Consider the following 18434-nt stretch of genomic DNA (forward strand, 5'->3'; position numbering starts at 1 on the left):
GCCTTAGTCAGGGGGTGGCTGTTCAGACTTTGCAGCTTAAAGGAGTCATCAGGGGAAAAAGGATAAAATAAGTGGAACTTCCTCCAGCCCCAAGCTCACAGCATGTCCCTTGCCGCAGCTCTCCCCGCAGCCGTTCGCTACAGGTCCGTCCCGGTCCCCGGCGATGACGTCAGAGTGACCTCCAGGTCGGCCTGTACTGCGCTTGTGTTAACGGTGCTGTCAATCACCGCCACGTGGGTCGGAGCGGACTACGCAGGCGCAGTAGTTCTTCGACTGCGCAGTCCGCTTCGGTCCACGTGGCAGTGATTGACAGTGCCGCTCGCGCAGGCCCATACAGCTATCCTTCTTCCTTTTGCCCACAAGTAATGTAATCTGCGTAAAAATCACAAGTTCCCTCAATTTTAGAGTACAGTAGTTCTGGGAGGTGCCATTGCATGGATATATTATATTGTCAAGTTCTTTCAAGTAGCTCTTCAGTAAGGAAAATATCTATCCTCAGCTTACAGAGTTACTGGCTTATATTTAATTAAATTGCAGAAATGGCAGAGCCAGGAGGATGTGGGAAGCCGCTGCAGGATCCAGAGGCTTCCCTCTTCTTAGTTAAGTCAAGAAACGAACATGTGGATGTGGCACACCCTACCCAAGAGCGGATGCAGAGCCTGTAAGTGCCAAGCCAAGGCAACAATTCACATAGCAAAAGATGTAAGTCCAGGCTCGCACACCAAGTTCAAAATGCAACAATCTTATTTATTGCTCCATCAGCACAAAGTTTGTGCTGATGGAGCAATAAATATGATTGTTGCATTTTGAACTTGGTGTGCGAGCCTGGACTTACATCTTTTGCTCTTCTTAGTTAAGTGTCTTTTTTTTTTTTATTTCATCTCGACTTCAGTACCGTACACTTATAAGGTTAAAGTAAACCTGAACTGGCAGAGGCCAAAAATGTAGTTAGATGGCAACCAGCATTGGCTTCGAGGAAAACACAGGAAGGCTCTGGACCAGTGTCAGACTGAGAGCTGGAAAAGCTGAGGAAATCCACTTGCTGGCAAAGCAGCAGTAATCAGGTGTTGCTTCTCGCAATGAAGACTTGCTGCAGGTTTCTATGGAGAATGTTAACACAGGGTTACTACTGCTTGGCCAGCAGGTGTATTTCCTCAGATTTTCCACCTCCCAGTCCAACATTGCTCTGGACTATACAGAGCAAGGCCGGATTACAGGCAAGGCCACAAAGGCCATGGCCTAGAGCAATAGGGAAGCAAGCGGCGGGCTGTGGGCAGCAAGGTGGCATTAGCAGTTAGTCTACTGAACATTCGTCCTGCTACACAGAGTTTGCAAATAGTGGTGAGCGGCTACCACCAGCCAGATCTGGTACTCGGAGGATAAAGGGGCAGTAAACTGACACTTGCAGTGAACTTTGAGCTGCCTGTCACTCACCGAATGTGCTGCTCACAAAGGAGCTTACAATCTAATCCCTGCCATCATGTCACTAACTGTCCTCACAGGAGCCTACGATCTAATTCCTACCGTGTTGGGGGGAAATGCAGAAACAACTCGGAAGTATTTGGCCAATCAGAGAATGCAAAAAATGACAAAAAAAACACAACTCTGAAATCCAAACTTGGAAATCGGATTTCTGTAGAATGACTGCATTACCACAACTCGGAAGCATTGGACCAATCAGAAAATGCAGAGTCAACTCGGAAGTATTTAGCCAATCAGAGAATGCAAAAAAATTACCTCAAAAAATATCCGAACTCGGAAACCGGAAACCGATCTGAAATCCGTGGAATCGGTAATCGGCATTGGTGGAAGTCGGAATTTCTGCAGAATCGGAAATGTACATTTCCGACCATCCCTATCGACAATACAGGTTTGCTTTAAGTCTGTCCATTTCTGAAGCTCATTCCACTAAAGCAAATGATTTTCCAGTGACATCTGTACTGTAGTTGCTTTTCCAGGTACAAGCCGAGAATTATCCTCAGCTGCCGGTCACAGAACTGTGAGAACTGAGAAGCTTCTCTCTCCTCCCCACCCCCCGGAGGTCACAGCACTTTACATTAGTTGCAGGGACATCACTTCTTGCATTGCAACACTTCATCAGCAGAGAATAAATAGCTCATTATACACGTTGGTGTTCCAGCGATAAGCTGAGCGTTCATCCTACACATTCTCTGCCGTCAACACGCATTAGTTGTCAGGGAGTCATCTTCTGAGATGGCTAACCTTGAGGTAGCGCCAGTTTCCATAGATTTCAGCTCTTTCCTTTCATTAGAAGTTTTCAAAGTTTTCCTGTTCGCTGATAAAGGCAGAAGAATGTTCTGAAGCATGGTTGCTTGTAATCATGGCAGTTTGTTGAAAATCTCCTTTCCCTTGCCAGAAGTGACAATATTTCTAAGTCATACTTCTGACAGCACTTGCCACACCATAGAGGAGTCCAACAAATGGAAGGGCTTTTAACACGAAAAGTGCTTAACTAGATTGTGTTTCTGGTCCCTGTCACACTGGCCCATTTTCATTGCATTGTGTTACCCTTTTTTACTACAGGGTAACCCTATAGCAATGAAAACCTATGGGGCCTTGCGTACCTATTGCGGTGCAATGCACTGTAAGTATCAAATTGAATGCAGCGACAACAGCGCGTTATCGACAAACACCCACAGTGACGTGCGGCAACCAGAAGTCATGTGAGTCTATGGCGATGCAGAGATTTTAAAAAGTTTGGCGTTAGTGGTGTGGATGCATGTTTTTTCATTACACTTCCGTGCAATTCTAAGTATTGGATCCCCCTTTTTCTCTGGGAAAGTTCCAGTTTCCCCATTTAGTGGAAAGCACGCAGTGTCACCGTGCCTGTCCGCTACCTGTCTGTGTGTGATAGGTGCACATTGTTATACCCATAACTGCATATACCTGTTGTGTTCAGTGCACCCACCTCATCACTGCAGATACCTACCTGTTGTGTTCAGTGCACCCACCTACCTACGTGAGTGCACGCAGTGTGATATACCACTCCGTGCATACCTATTAACTACACCTATGTGACTGCACATCGTATTAGTCAAGTCAGTGCATACCTTTCACTTCATCCTCCCCGATATGGACACAACGGACAAAACAGGCAGAGGTAGAGGCAGACCCAGAGGAAGGCCACCTGGCAGGTCTGTGCGAGGTCGTGTTGATGTGATTTAATGCGGCCCTGGCCCAAAGTACAGTGCTCAGAAGAAGGCACGTCAAATCAACTCCCATGATTGACAGGACATGGTTGACTATTTAACACAGAACACCTCATCTTCCGCAGCTACCAGCGGTACTACAAGCACCACATCCATTGCATTTGACACTTCGCAGGAGTTATTTGGTGGGGAATAACTGATTGCAATTATTGTTACAACCAGATGAAGGAGCTAAGCAAGTTACACCACCTCATATGTCTGAGTTAGGCGGCGACACTATGGACGTAATGTGTGAGGAGGAGGATGATGAAGTACCTGCTGTTGGTGCATTTTTGAGGTGTCTGAGGCAAGCGAAGCTGGGCAGGATAATGATGATTATGATGATACGGATCCCACATGGGTGTCTAATAGACAAGATGACCAAGGGGACAGTTCAGAGGGGGAGTCAGAGAGTAGTAGGAGGAGACAAGTTCCTGAAAGAAGCAGGGGGAGCTCGTCATCAGAAACAGCTGGTGGCAGTGTCCGGCGCCATGTATCGCCACCTATGTATAGCCAGCCAACATGCCCTTCAACGTCAGCTGCTGATGCCACCATAGTGCCATCACCCCAGGGGGGCTCAGCGGTTTGAAAAAATGTTAATGTGTCTGCCTCAGATCGGAGCAATGCCATCTGTTCTCTCTGCCTCCAAAAATTGAGTCGTGGAAAGGCCAACACTTACAAAGGCACATGGAGAAAAGGCACAAACTGCAATGGGAAGAGCACCTGAGCAAAAGCAGCACACAAAAGAAAAGCCACCCTCCTTCTCCTCTTCCTCCTTCAGGTGCAGGATCTTCAGCCGCTTTCTCCCTTACACCTTCACAGCCACACTCCTCCACTCCGCCTCTGCCCTTGAGCGGTTCCTGCTCCTCTGCCCACAGCAGCCAGGTGTCCGTGAAGGAAATCTTTGAGCGGAAGAAGCCAATTTCTGCCAGTCACCCCCTTGCCCGGCGTCTGACAGCTGGTGTGATGGAACTGTTAGCTCGCCAGCTGATACCATACAAGCTGGTGGACTCTGAGGCCTTCCGTAAATTTGTGGCCATTGGGACACCGCAGTGGAAGATGCCAGGCCGCAATTATTTTTCTAAAAAGGCGATACCCAAACTGTACTGTGAAGTTGAGAGGCAAGTGGTGTCATCTCTGGCACACAGCGTTGGGTCTAGGATTCACCTGACCACAGATGCCTGGTCTTCCAAGCACAGTCAGGACATGTACATTACTTACACAGCCCATTGGGTCAACCTGGTGACCGATGGCAAGCAGGGAGTACGTGGCTGTGCAGCGGACCAAGTTGTGACACCTCCACGGCTTGCAGACAGGCCTCCTGCCACCTCCTCTCCTCCTGCTACATCCTCTTCACTGTCGTCCTCCTCCTCCTCCTTGGTTGAGTGGCAGTTCAACTCTACTGGTGCTGCGATCTCCTTTAACAGTGCAAGGATGACAGCAATTACATATCCCCTTGAAAATGAATAGGTGGATTTTGATTGGCTTTTGTAGGCTCCACCCACTTTTTTGAATATTAATCCCAGTCACCCACTGACCAACTGTGCAAAGTTTGAGAACCCCAACATTTACAGAGTAGAAATGGCTGCAGTTTACATTTTCCCAGTGAAACTTGTATTTTGTCTCTGCCCACTGATGACCCGGTGTTGCCCAGTTATGTATCTGGCTGGTGTTGGCTGCGCTCAACCTTTTTTCTAACCCTAACACACAATTTATAAATTACTCAATGACCAAGTTTGTGAGCTTGGTGGTCTTTGGCATTAATAATTTGCATTGAAATAAAACAAATCTAATTGGCTGTTTGTTGCTCCACCCCCTTTTCCGTCACCCAATGATCAACTGTGCCATTAACAGTGCAAGAATGGCAGCAATGTAAATATTCCCCTTGAAAATCAATAGGTGAATTTTGATTGGCTTTTTAAGGCTCCACCCACTTTTCTGAATATTAATCCTAGTCACCCAGCGACCAACTGGAACATACAGGACTTCGCCCTCTATGAACCTACAAACACCAGCCGAACTGCACCACAAGTGTGCTGAGTGGACTGACCTAGTCACTCCTCCCTTACTTCCCTTCCCCATCATAGGTAGCTACAGGTTCCCCTCAGTATTAGGTAGCCAGCCCAGAAGCCCCCTCAATATTAACCACTTTGTCCTCGTTGACGTAGTTCTACGTCAAGGAGGACATGTGCGCTCCCGCGGCCGATCGTGTAACCACTTTGTCCTCCTTGACGTAGTTCTACATCAAGGAGGACATGTGCTCTCCTGCGGCCGAACATGCGTGTTCATGCTCGCACCCGGCCGCGGATCGTTAGCCCAGGAATCAATGAATCGGGCCATGGTGCCCGTTCACTGATTCCTCTCTCCCGCAGAAAAAGTGACAGCTTCTCTCGAAAGCTTCACTTTTTCTGACTCCTATGTCCCTCTAAGCGTACATGTTACGCTTAGATTGACGTCATGTAAACAAACTCAAGTAAAACTACATCTAAATGTAAAAAAAAAATCCAAATACACATATATTTACCCCAAACAAAAACTATTTACATTCCATCCTCCCAAAAATACCCACGTAAAATGTTTAATAATAATAAAAAAAACATTACAATTAAAAAAAAAACACACAAATATTTACCTAAGGGTCTAAACTTTTTAAATATCTATGTAAAGATGAAATATTTCAATTTTTTTTTCATAAGCTTGTAAATAGTGATGGATGCAAAATGGAAAAAAATGCTCTTTTATTTCCAAATAAAATATTGTCGCCATACATTGTGATAGGGACATAATTTAAACGGTGTTATACCTGGGACAAATGGGCAAATACAATACGTGGGTTTTAAACAACAAACAAACACAGAACCTTTATATAGCGCTTTTCTCCTGGCGGACTCAAAGCGCCAGAGTTGCAGCAACGAGGAAGAGCTCTATAGGCAGTAGCAGTGTTAGGGAGACTTGCCCAAGGTCTCCTACTGAATAGGTGCTGGCTTACTGAACAGGCAGAACCGAGATTCGAACCCAGCTCTCCTGCGTCAGAGGCAGAGCCCTTAACCATTACACTATCCAGCCACCACTTTTAATTATGGAGGCATGTATTATTTCAAATCTCTAATGGCCGAAAACTGAGAAATAATGATTTTTTTTCAGTTTTTTTCTTATTCTTACTGTTAAAATGCATTTACAGTAAGGTAGATCTTAGCAAAATGTGCCACCCAAAGAAAGCCTAGTTGGTTGCGGAAAAAACAAGCTATAGATCAGTTCATTGTGATAAGTAGTGATAAAGTTATATGCTAATGAATGGGAGGTGAACATTACTCGGATGCATAAAGTGAATATGACCGAGGGCTTAAGTGGTTAAGTAGCTAGAGGTGCCCCCAAGTATTAGTAGCTAGATGAACCTCAGTATTAAGTAGCTAGAGGTGCCCCTGACTGATGGGGAGATCTTGTCAGTGGAATGCAGAGAGCTTGGTGAGTAACCTCTCATTTACACTCTGCTCAGGACTCTGCATAGGAAAGGTGGGAGGCACTCAGAGAGGGAAGCGGGAAAAAAGGGCGCAGGCAGCTAGTGGACAAAAAGGGTGCCGCCATTCACTCTCATAATAAATAACATTTAATGGGCGCCGAGCAGAAAAAAAGGGCGCCGGAGTTAAATAACGTTTACAAACGGCGCCCGGAGATTTTTAATGATTTATAACTGTGCTTGTGGTGATTTACGTTTATAAAATGCACCCGTGCCGAATAACGTTTATAAAAATACTAAACATATTTATCTTATTTAACTAATTAAAACATTATTTTAAGTTTTAGCCATTACTATTTGTAAAACATTATTATTCACAAAATAAAGCGATCAGTACGTAACGTAAATTGCAATATATTTTTTGCAGCCACAATTAGTAAAACATTATTATCCACATAATAAAGCGATCAGTAAGGGGGGGTCTTAGGTTTAGGCACCACCAGGGGGGTCTTAGGGTTAGGCACCACCAGGGGGGTCTTAGGTTTAGGCACCACCAGGGGGGTCATAGGGTTAGGCACCACCAGGGGGGTCTTAGGTTTAGGCACCACCAGGGGGGTCTTAGGTTTAGGCACCACCAGGGGGGGTTTAGGTTTAGGCACCACCAGGGGGGTCTTAGGGTTAGGCACCACCAGGGGGGTCTTAGGTTTAGGCACCACCAGGGGGGTCTAGGGGTTAGGGATAGGTACAGGGAGGGTTCTGTGTGAGAGTAGGGTTAGGTATATTTTTAGTAAAATTTTAGTAATACTTACTAATGTTTTAGAACACTTATTACGAACGTAGTTATATTTATATCATCGTTATAAAGAATATTTTCAGATTTTATTATAAGAACAAACCAAAAATGAAGGTAATTCACAATAATATATAATTATAAGAATTAAACATATATTATCGTTTTTTTAATAAACGTAATTATAAGTTTCACTTTTGAAACAGGGAAGATTAACGTTTTCACAATTGCCGATTTCATAAACATTATTTAATGATTTATAATTTTGTAAAACATTATTTGTAAACGAAATATAGCACACTATTTTTATAAACGCTATTAATGATTAATTATTAATTAGCGTTTACACCCCGCTCCCTTTTTGTCCGGGCGCCCTTTTTGTACGTACGCCTCAGGAAGGGGAGTGAGCGGCCTTTTCATCATCGGGCACCTGTAGGCATGTGCCTACAGTGTCTTATGGTTAATCCGGCCCTGCTTTAAGTAATATACAGTAAAGTTCCTCTGTTAGTTAACTTCTGAATATGGAGTTTATCATCATGTGATCCATTTACTTCAGGGTGACTTAAATCCTACATCACAGTACAGCAAGCTGTATTCGGCATCCATATTTCCTACATCTGCATGAGTCTGTGGATGAGGTGTCTTTCCCGCTATTAATCTTCTGTCAGACTTTACGGTCAGTCTGTCAGTTGAGCTGTCAGAAGTTATGAAATTGCCATTCGCATTGACGGACAGGTCTCCATTTTCTGAATTACCCAATTTTACCCTTGTCCTCCCTGCCTGCTCGGCCTCATCATTTATCCTCTGTGAAAGGCTGTTCTTAAAAACATGTATTCTGTTTATTTATTTAAGATAGACAGAACATAATAAGCACCGCAGGTCGGAGTGTTCGGACGCTATCGGCTGCCACGCAATGAAAGCTCGCCCTATTTCCCGGAGTATGCTAGTTTCATCTGACTCGGTCATGGACTTGGTTTGGCCATTTTATTTCTGCCGATAAAATGGAGCTGATATTTTTTACAATGAAAAATGAGGTTTAAAGTTCAAATCCAATCAAATAAAACGTTTTAACTATTCATTTCACTGTATAGACCTCCATACCCAGTATTAGGGGGCACCACATAGTTTTATTATCACCCTAAAGTTATGGTATATTGATTAAATGCGTGCATAAAAAAAGGGCGCCAGGAAGAGAGGGCTCGGCTGGATGATGAAATGGAGTTTATTTCGAAATCTCTAATAATAAACATCCTTAAAGGGAAGGTTCAGGGACGCTGCAAAAAATAAAAATCCACATCCACTTACCTGGGGCTTCCTCCAGCCCGTGGCAGGCAGGAGGTGCCCTTGGCGCCGCTCCGCAGGCTCCCGGTGGTCTCCGGTGGCCGACCCGACCTGGCCAGGCCGACGGCCAGGTCGGGCCTCTTCTGCGCTCCATTGTGCGTTCCACGCCGGTGCGTTGACGTCATCGGACGTCCTCCGGGCTGTACTGCGCAGGCTCAGAATACTGAGCCTGCGCAATTTTAACGGTAAAAATTGTTACGTAATTCAACAATACGGCTTAACCCAACCCTATTCTCACACAGAACCCTCCCCTGGTAGTGCCTAACCCCCCCCCCGGTAATGCCTAAACCTAACAACCCCCCTGGTGGCACCTAACCCTAACCACCCCCCTGGTGGTGCCTAACCCTAACCACTTCCCCTGCAGAAACACCCTTTTACATATAGAAACGATAATATGTTTGATAACCTAAAATCTGTAATTCCCGCTCCTCCATTAGCGCTATAAACACTGCCGATATTTACCACGTGTTTGATATCACACACGTACCACCTGCTCTGCGCTGGTAGCATGAATAGTGCTAATCAAGGAGCGGGATTCCGAAGATGAATGGGCACCTCGCAGTGGGGGACATAGGACAGGTATTGCATAAAGGCACACACAGGGGATACATTTATACACTAGGGGAACAGCACTGGGGGTTTCGTCACGTTTGTCGCTCTTCCCAATATCGCTTGCATGCCTTACCGCCATGCACCTTGATCGACCATGATGGCCCGACATCTTGCAGCATGTCTGATCAATACATGAGAGCAATTGTGGTCCGAAACTAGTCGCATCGCCAATCAGGCACGCTCTTGGTGGCTCAATTTTTATCCAATACCAGATGTGGGGGGGGGGGGGGGAATACTGGAGATTCCTTGTCCAGACGTGAATGGATACCGGACAGAAAACCACATCATGCCCGAAGGTTGCCGGCGATTGTGCTGGACCCCGAAAAAATGCAGGGCATTAAGCAGGCTACAGTAAGATGGCGTCTGATGATTATAAAAAAGCCGACATGCATTTTCAAAAAATGTAAAAGCCCTATGCTTGCCACACTTGACAAAACAGGCAAGACAATATATTGGGGTAAAATAAAAAGCCCAGCATTAGTCAGATGCCACACAGCCTCCCCAAGTGTAAAAACACATACATCAGAAGCAAAGCAGACATCACAAATGACCAGCAACCTGCAACAAGCAACCAATAACAAAATATAAAATGTAAAAAAGCACATATGTGCAAAAAAAAAAAAAAGTGTCTGTCGCCCAGATGAATCAGCGATGCATTGATATTGTTTTCGAAATGTACCTGTTTCAATGACTACCAGGGTTGAGGTAAATTAAGGTGAACAGAGGCATAGGTAAGGTTTTCAGCACCCAAGGACCAGTGTTGCTTGCAAATTTTCATCAATTTTTTGCATCAAAAATGACATTTTCGATTTTGAGAACATTTTTGTGAAAATGCATTGTAGTTTTGCAATGTGGCAAAAATGCGAAAAAAAATGGTTACTTTTACATAGTTACATAGTTATTTTAGTTGAAAAAAGACATACGTCCATCGAGTTCAACCAGTATAAAGTACAACACCAGCCTGCTCCCTCACATATCCCTGTTGATCCAGAGGAAGGCAAAAAAAACCCTACAAGGCATGGTCCAATTAGCCCCAAAAGGGAAAAATTCCTTCCCGACTCCAGATGGCAATCAGATAAAATACCTGGATCAACATCATTAGGCATTACCTAGTACCGTATATACTCGAGTATAAGCTGACCCGAGTATAAGCCGACCCCCCCCCCCTCATCTTTTACCCCCCAAAACAGGAAAATAACATTGACCCAAGTATAAGCCGAGAATAGAATGAGGCACTTACTGAGGACCTCCTAGGTCTCTCTGATCACTAACCCAAGACTCTGGCCCCAGCATCTTCAGTTGAAAAGGTATGGTTTGACCATTGGCTCCTTCCTGGATTTCACGTTACAATTGCTCTCTGTGCAATGATTAGGGCCCATAGAAAAGCAGTACACATAGTTACAGAACTTATCCCCCACAGTATCCCCGGCATGTGCTGGTGCTTTATGTGCAGCAGCTTGTGACCACCTGCCAATTAACCACAGCAGTACCTGCAGCCATCTTCCCCCACTGTCCCCAGCCAAAGCAGTAGGCATAGTCACTCACTGTATGCTGTCAGTCTCCGTCCCCACAGCCTCGAGTGTCCCCAGCATGAGCTTACATACAGTAATTGGCCAGCAATACTTGCAGGCAGCTGTTACCCGCAGCTGTGTCCAGCAGTGCTCGCAGATGCAGGGTTAGGGTACTGTGCAGCTGATTTTCCACCACTGTCCCCCTCCAAAGTAGTATGCAACATTTCTATATGTCCCGAGTGTCCCTGACATGAGCTTAGATACAGTAATTGGCCAGCAATAATCACGGCTGTTACCCGCAGCTGTGTCTGGCTGTCAGCGTGGATGCATAGTTCTGGTACTATGCAGCTTTTTTCCCACAATGTCCCCCTCCAAAGTAGTATGCAACATTACTACCGGTATATGTCCTTGAGTGTCCCCGGCATCTCCAGAATCGTGCACAGCGCCGCAATCACTCACTGGTTCTCACCGCCAGGATTCATTTGCGCACGATAACACGGATGCTCTATCGCACGCAAAAAGTCAGCGTTATCAAATGTCCGTGATCGCACGATCGCGGGGCTTTGCACACGCAAAAGACCGCGTGCGACACTTTGCGTGCTAACTTTTTAGCAGTTAGCACCGTTTTGTGAATCAAGCACATTGTGATTATTTTCTGCTGAAATGCTGCACACATTGCGATTATTTTATGGTGAAATGATGCCCACATTGCGATTATTTTCTGGTTAAATGATGCCCACATTGCGATTATTTTCTGGTGAAATGCTGCCCACTTTCCGATAAATTTCTGGTGAAATGCTGCACACATTGCGATTATTTTGTGGTGAAACATTGCTGCATTACGATTATTTTATGGTGAAACGCTGCCCCATTACAATTATTTTATAGTGAAACGCTGCCCCATTATGATTATTTGGCACCAATGAGAGGGGGCATCCAAATTTTCACAAGGGGGCCCAGTGATTTCTAGTTACGCCCCTGACTACTACCTAAATTGGGGACACCTATAGACCTGGCTACTTATTCTGTACTTATACTATTTATTTATATAGCGGCAACATATTACGCAGCGCTGTACAGAGTATGTATTATCTTGTCACTAACTGTCCCTCAGAGAGGCTCACAATCTAATCCCTACCATAGTCATATGTGTATGCATGTATCGTAGTCTAGGGCCAATTTTTAGGGGGAAGCCAAGTAACTTATCTGTATCGTATGTTATTGGAATGTGGGCATCACAACTCCTCACCACTAAGAAACGTATATATGTAAGAGATTAAACAATATTAATACCTTAAACTGCCATTTAGTAAAACAACCACAAGATGTCACTGTGAGTAAAATGGGATGATGGTCTTTATGGGATTATTATTTCCTGTATTCTCTTTTGTCTCTCTCTGTTCTAAGTAAGCTGCATTTCCTGATGGTGGTGTATGATATATCTACATGTTTTTTTAGTAAAGAGTTCCTACTTGTTATACTGGGTGCCTATCTGCATGTACAGACCACTATGCTCCATAAATGTAGACCACTCTATCTCTAGCTATTTCTCCCATCATGCCTTGGTGCAGCAGGTCCTCCATGCTGTTATGGAGGGCCATCACCTCTCTCGGAGCCCTGCGGCACCTCCATGAATCAATACCAGCATCACTTCCTATAATGTTTCTCTTTCGTACAAAAGCTTCTGAAGTTAATTAAGCAAGAAAAGCGGTCGCGGGGCTGCTACTGATGCTTAATTATGCGCAGCTAGGTGAATTATTAGCCACGCGACCATCGGAATGCATAATTATCTGATTACAGCAATCTCAAATGTTCCGACGCTGTTCTGAAAGAATATAAAGTGCAGGTAATCAGAAAGGTAGGAGAAAAAATACCAGGCTCTTGATGTGCGTGATGCTTGGCTTTTTTAGGGATATTTAAATCAGTAAAAAGGTATAATTGAATTCCTGATTAAGTTTAAGTGTATGCACATTTTCTTAAGATATTTCCTCCTCTGCTCCTCCCTCCACTTCCACTTTCCAATTTTCATTGCTTGTGGGGCGTGGGAGGTTGGCATCAGGAAAGGTGTATGTGCACGGGAGGATGGTTAAGATTAGGCGTCAGGAAGGATGTTAGTGCAGGAAGACAGTTATCAAACAAATGACAGCGCTCATAGGCTGCAGCTGAATTGTAGACCAACAGAGGCATGCAGAGCTCCACAGGGGCTAAATACATGCCTTGAATGCAAAACAGATGCACATCATGTACTAGTCCTAATCTATAATTTGAATGCAAATTGAAGCACATGGATGCAGCTAGCCATAGGTATACTTACATGAGTTTTGTACAGCAGGAGACATTGGCAGCGCTTCCAAACAGAGGCTGCACCCAAATTGACTACCTGCAATAGATGTGCAGAGCTCCACAAAGTGGACTAAAATACACAACTTCCAAAACAAACATTCAAAACAGGTAAAGCAAAGGAGGACATTAGCTGCAGTATAAATAATATGTGCACAAATTATTCCCTACTAGACTTCCCCACGGCGATGACGGGTCCTCTCGGGGAAGACCTAACGCTAGTCTGATGATAAAGACATGATTTTTTCCTAGTGCTGATAGTCATAAAATGGTATATATATATATCCTTTGCTGTACCTGTTTTGAATGCAGGGTTCGTTGTCCCCCTTAGATTTGGAGGCTCTTACTCAGGCACGCAAAAAACTAAGATCTTTATTATTTTTTAAAGCTAAATATGCCGCTACAGTGTGTAAACGCCAATATTTCAAGCATGGGAATAAATGTAGCCGTATTTTAGCTAGAGCACTACGCATTCAACAAACCTCCAACTACATACCTTGTATTAATGACATTTCTTCCAAGAAACATTACAAATCCCAATCTATTGACCGTATTTTTCATAAATTCTATGCATCTCTCTACAACCTCCCTGCAGATGTGTCTGGGCGGGCTAGGGCCTCCTTGCAAGCTAAAATCACGGATTAGCTGAAGGATTTGGGTATGCTGGTTGGGTATGCCGGTTATATGCGAAAATCCTTGCCAATAGACTATCCCCATTAATGTCGCAACTAATCCACCCCGACCAGATGGGTTTTATTGCCACCAGCGAGGCAAGGAATAATACCCAGAGGACCCTTGTGGCAGTTCACTGGGCACGGTCGAGGGCCTCACCTATGATGCTACTATCCACTGATGCGGAGAAGGCCTTCGACCGTGTCCACTGGGACTTCATCAGGTACACTTTACAACATATAGGCTTACCTCAGAACATGTTGACTTACATTATGGCACTTTATGTCACCCCTTGATTCGGGTTAATGGTGAGCTCTCTGAAAACGTTACTATCTCCAGCGGCACATGACAGGGATGTCCCCTCTCACCCTTCATATTCGCCTTATCCCTGGAACCATTACTTCGGACAATAAGACTAAACCATAATATCAAAGGTATCGAGCTCCCTTCAGCTACCCATAAAGTAGCTGCGTAAGAATTTTCTACGTATGGCTTTCTATCAAGTCTAAAAATGAATTACGAGAAAAGCAAAGCCTTTGGAATTAATTTAGACCCGACCCCGCATGTGCTATTGGCGACAAACTTTCCATTTAGGTGGGCTCATAAGGCTATTACCTACCTGGGAACAAAAATTCCAAATAATCTATCAGATATATTTAAATTTAATTATACCCCATTACTCTTAACCATTAAATCTGACCTACAGAGGTGGGACACAGCAAAATTCTCTTGGTTTGGTCGTGTCAACATTGTCAAGATGAACATGCTCACCAGGTTCCTTTACATTTTCCAGGCCCTACCGGTTGCAGTGCCAGTATCTTACTTTAAAGAGATCCACCTTTGCCTACAACGATTCATATGGAAGGGAAAGCCCCCTAGAATAAAATACGCCCTCTCTACACAGCCTAGAGATCAGGGTGGCATGGCGGCGCCAATTCCTTCAGCTTTACAATGTCACAGCCACTCTAATAAGGGTTGTTGACTGGAACCGCGGTGGCACCTTTAAGCTATGGGTGGTGATGGAACGTGATCTGTCGGGCCTTTACTTTCCTTGTTTCCCATGGTTGAAGGGACCCCCCTCATCTATGGCCAATGGATACTCAGTGGTCGAGAACACAATTAGAACTTTTTGTAGACTCAATAAATCTTCCTCCCTGGCTCCTTGGCCCTCTCCACTGCTCCCACTTTTGAGTAATCCTGGTTTCCTTCTTGGTACGCATGTAGGAGCCTATAAAAAGTGGAGAGGTTTGCATCATGTGCGAGTACTCCACTTAGTGGATAAGGGCACCTGGGTGGACCTAGCTACTATACAGTCCTGGTTACAACTTACAGATCTGGATCATTGGTCCCTTTTCTAATTTAGACATTACTTACTATCATTGGGCTCCAGGGGTTGTTTGTCCAGAGACACTACACCGTTTGAAAAATTATGTTCTGGTGAAGGTTTTGTTAGCAGGGGACTCTCACAAATTTACTCACTCCTCATATCACAAGCTTTTCCAGCACCTCAACTTTACGTACAAGGTCGGAAAATACCTTGGATCATTCTTTCTTGGACTCCCAGTCGCGAAAGATCTTGATTTTGGCTCAAAAATCATCTATGTCGACCTGTATTCAGGAATCTGGATATAAATTATTAACACAGTGGTACTACACTCCGGACAGACTCCACAGAATGTTCCCTTACACAAGCTCTCTTTGCTGGCGATGCCTTCCACATAGAGGCACACTACTACACATCTTTTGGGACTGTCCAGTTGTTGTACCATTCTGGGAATCAGTTAAAGCTATTATGACTAAGGTTACTGGTGTTGAACCGTCTGATGATCCCTCTTACTACCTTCTTCATAATACGCCTAGGAGATTAGGGAAATATCAAAAATCTCTTTCTAAACATTTAATTAATGCAGCCAGATTGATTATCGCCCGCCACTGGAAGTCCCAGCAATCACCTACAGTGGGCGAATGGTTAAAGGAACTTAAATTTATCAACCAAATGGAAAATTTAACTCATTTCATATACAATAGAAGTGAACAATATTATCACACCTGGAGACCATGGGCTGAATTATGAGGAATCAGATGAATACAATGGACTGATGAGTCCTGACCCCCCACTCCCTGCACAGTGATACCCTTCTCTCTGACGTTCTATCACATGGCCCCATGAAAGCTGGGACAGCGAATTCACCCTCCCTTATATAAAAGAACTTCTGCCACTGCCTCTTCCCCTTTTCTTGATTGAGGAAGGGAAATACCAAGACAGACTTATCTATCTTACTTCTCCTATCTCTCCTTCTTACCTCCTTCTATCCTGGTTGTCTTTCTCTCCTTCTTCTCGATCTCTTCTTCTCTTCTTGTATTGTCCTTTTCTTTGCTCCATTGTCAATAGGTATGTTGACAACTTTCCGAGAAAATTTGAGTTCTTAATATACAGAACCTTGCAACTGTAATAGGGTGTGCAGACCCCAGGTGTATGATCCCACTGGGCCCTGGTTCTGCACAGATAGTCCATACATCCCCTCTCGGGGGCATTTTAGGTCCTGCTAAAGTGCACACATGAGGGCAGTCATGTGGTCGAAGCTGTGCAGTAATAGCTTTCTCTTCTAATCAACTGGGTATGGTGCCCACAGGTCATAATAGCTATAATTGTTGTTTTCACACTATTCAACTGTTACCCTTGAGTGGCTGGCACTGCTGGCTAGCCGAAGCATGATATATTGTACCATAGTATGATATTTGTGATACTTGTCTATTTCTTGTTCTTGAAAATGTTTTAAATAAAGAATCTTTAAAATATTACATGCTACAGTAATTAAAATGCATGCATTTTATTTTCCCGTTTGTCCCGGTTATTACACCATTTAAATAATGTCCCTAACACAATGTATGGCGACAATATTTTATTTCGAAATAAAGGTGTATTTTTTCAGTTTTGCATCTGTCACTAATTAAAAGTCCTTATTTTCAAAAATAACAGTAATAACAGATGGCATACATATTAAAAAAAAGTTTGGTCCCTAAAGTAACTATTTTGTTTTCTTTTTAAATGTCACTTTTTTATGAAAGTGTTTTATTTTACTAACTATGGGAGGGAAGGTAAGGAGTTAATTAATGGGCTATTATATGTATTTGTATTTAATGAGGTGTAAGATGTAGGTGTAATTTTACTATTTTACCTCTAGATGTCTTCCCCCCCCACACACTTTATTCCTTGTGTGTCGTTCACTGCATACACACGTTACTTAGGCCTTATTCACATTAGGCAATGTGTATGGCCGTGCGTTTGGGACGCAAGCACAACCAATCTCACACATCCGCATTGCCGTTTGCTTCGCTGCTGATCCCATTCATTACAGTGAATGGGATCAGCAATGCACTTTGCCAAAAACGTGTGCATCAGTGCGATAGCGCATTGCACTGCTGCACAGCGTGCATAGTCTGAACGTCAGAAGTGCTGTCTGTGTGTATATATATATGTGTGTGTGTGTGTGTATATGTGTGTGTATGTATGTGTGTGTGTGTGTGTGTGTGTGTGTGTGTGTGTGTGTGTGTGTGTGTGTGTATGTGTGTATATGTGTGTGTATGTATGTCCGTGTGAGTGTGTGTGTGTGTGTGTGTGTGTGTGTGTATATGTGTGTGTATGTATGTCCGTGTGAGTGTGTGTGTGTGTGTGTGTGTGTGTGTGTGTGTGTGTGTGTGTGTGTGTGTGTGTGTGTGTGTGTGTATATGTGTGTGTATGTATGTCCGTGTGAGTGTGTGTGTGTGTGTGTGTATATGTGTGTATGTGTGTGTGTGTGTGTCAGAGATTACACAACAAGTTTGGCCACAAGGATCCCCTCTAATAACTCTCACCACAACTATCTCCACTTATAAAACAGTGGCTTAACAATAGGGGATGCAGATGTTGCAACTGCACCGGGGCTCCTAGGCCAGACAGGCCAATAGGGAACCTTCCTCAATTTTCTTTATTAACCATGTACTGATCACTTTTATAGATGCTTTCAACAGTGGAAATCATTAACAAACTGTTCCCCATCCCTTGTTTGAAGAACCTCTAATACTGCAAGTTTTGGTGTGCTACTGTATATCAATTGTTTTGTATAGAGTGCTTAGGGTAGTCCAAAGCTCTTTAGCTATGCCACTGTAGCCACAATAACACCTGCTATGGTGGTGGCCAGGGACTGGACAGAGGGCAAGTACTAGGGCAACCCAAAGCCCTGGCCCATGCTGCGGCTGCACGGTCTGCTCCATCAAAATTATACCTTTCATTCATGCAAGTAGTACGTAAAGGCATGCCTGTCTGAAATGAATACAGCAGAAGAGCTACTGTAGCATAAACCACTGAAGAACCTTTGGCCATAGGCCAGCAAGCCCATGCAAGTCCAGTCCACGGCCTAAATAACTTACAATGGCCATGTAAGCATCAGAACTGAACCATGAAACAGTGGAAGATGGTGGCCTGATCTGATGAATGATGTTTTCTATGGTCTCCCATCTTC

Source organism: Hyperolius riggenbachi, chromosome 3 (genome assembly GCF_040937935.1).
Source record: "Hyperolius riggenbachi isolate aHypRig1 chromosome 3, aHypRig1.pri, whole genome shotgun sequence".
Lineage (NCBI taxonomy): Eukaryota > Metazoa > Chordata > Amphibia > Anura > Hyperoliidae > Hyperolius > Hyperolius riggenbachi.